This window comes from Vollenhovia emeryi, unplaced genomic scaffold (assembly GCF_000949405.1).
Source record: "Vollenhovia emeryi isolate VEMERY1.0 unplaced genomic scaffold, V.emery_V1.0 DF940121.1, whole genome shotgun sequence".
In the NCBI taxonomy this organism is placed as follows: Eukaryota; Metazoa; Arthropoda; class Insecta; order Hymenoptera; family Formicidae; genus Vollenhovia; species Vollenhovia emeryi.
This window is the reverse complement of record NW_011966245.1, coordinates 1-2141: the sequence shown is the minus strand read 5'-3', so window position 1 is coordinate 2141 and position 2141 is coordinate 1.

Below are 2141 nucleotides of genomic sequence, written 5' to 3'. Positions count from 1 at the left end.
GCTCTTTCTTTTCCATTTAGTGAGTGGATCAAAAAGTAACCTATCGGAACCTTCCAATGTGCATTTAAGGCTACAACCATTAAAACAAAGGCACTTGTAGCTTGCACTGGCTGATCTGAATTTCTACAGTTATTGAAACCTAAATCCTCGTAACCATAATACTGATTTCCACAGTAGATAATCTGTTGACGGATACTCATTTCATCTATAACTAAATTGCAAATTATTGGCTTATCGGCACTCTGAACTTTACATCGTAGAGCTTGAAAAACTTCGTCAGTGAAACCAAGTCGTCCATTTATTGATCTATACCATTTGCGAATTGTAGAAGATTCCGGTAAAAGGTTTTTGAAAGTTTTTCGTACGTATTCATAGGCTTTGGTTGAATAAAAATTCAAAGTCAAGGCAAAAGCTCGTAATTCAGCGGAGTATTTACTCTTCACTTTTCCTTTCCGCTTCAACACTTCATGCATTACTTCTGGGATGTCACCCTAAATACAATGATCAACCTCTATATGAAATTTATGTACATAAATATTTTAATCATATTTTATATCCTCTAAGAAGTATAATCCCAGAAAATATATTTATGTATAATTATGAGTAACCGAGGTAAATTTGAACTTCAACTGTATATAATAATAAAAAAAAGGAATAAACAAAAGGAATAAACGTTACTTTCTTTATCAAAACTTACCATTAAAGTAATTGTATAATATAATATGTAAACTATGACTACGTTTACACGGCGACTTATAAGCTGGTTTAATAACTGTGGTATACTATCCTATCAAATTGTTTTTTTCTTTTAGTCATAATGATCACTTAAATGTATTATTTGATGCTTAAATTACAATTTCTAGTGTATATACGCCAAAGGAAATTGTTTAAAGTGTTTAGAGCAACAAAATAGACTCATATTCAAAGGATAATTATGATCAAAAGAAAAAATTTTTGGATCAGGTAGTATACCGTAGTTATTAAACCGGTTTATAAGTCGCCGTGTAAACGTAGTCAATATGAAATTATGTATAACATTTTTATTCTAAGCCTTTATCGATTACGACATTGGTTTTATTTAAAGTCATCGATCGATAAATGCCATTCAAAATTACCATTAAATTATCAGCAACAGCTTCAGAAATGTAGTTTCTCTTCTTCAAATCCGAGATCAGATCCTTTAACGAAGATATACGTTGTTTACATCTACTGAACTTTTTCTGCAATGTCTCAATTTTCTGTCGTTGCTGCGCAACGGTACGTCGCATGATATTGATGACTCTTGTAGCCCGTCTTGGTGTTGCTACATGAGATAACTGGATATCACCAACATAACGTGGATTTGGTATCATTAGTGGAATAGAATCACTGGCTGACACAAGGGCAGAAACCTGATAGATTATATAAAACTTATTTATTATATTATTAACAACAAAAATCTGTGTTGTGTGACGACAAAAACTGGTATAATTTCTTCAAAAATAGTACAGTTGAACGTTTCAACCACCGCTTGTGATCCTTTTCAAGATTCAATATAGAGAATACAAAACTTAGTACAAAAATTAACAGAAGGAAAAAAATATTAGATACTCACAAAAGAAAAAATAATATGCTTAATAAAATAATGAAATAATAAAAATAAATAAGGGATATTAAAATTAAATATAATTACAGTATGTTATATTTTATCGTCAATTTAAATTTGTACTATTTATTACAAACATACTTTTTATTGTAAAAAAAATACAATACAAATGTTTGCTTCAAATATATATATATTATACATATACATATACAGGGTGTGTCCTAATACCCGTATGTCCCGTAGATGGTGGATAGACCGGGGCAAACTGAATAGAAAAGTCCTATACCATTTTGCAAAATTCGCAATAGTTATCGAGAAATGAATTTTAATGTCTGAGCGAATGAAAGCGTAGACGGCGGCAGGCCGGGCTCGGCAGGCAACGGTGGGGCATCATCTAATAGCGAGAAGTGGAGCGACGCGCCGAAAAAAAGTTGTCACGCAGCGAGCGGCGAGCTTCAGTACACTCCCCGCTCGCCCCTCACCGCTCGCCCCTCGCCGCGCGTCGTTCGCCGCTCGACGCTCGGCTCTCGCCCCTTGCCCCTCACCCCTCGTCCTG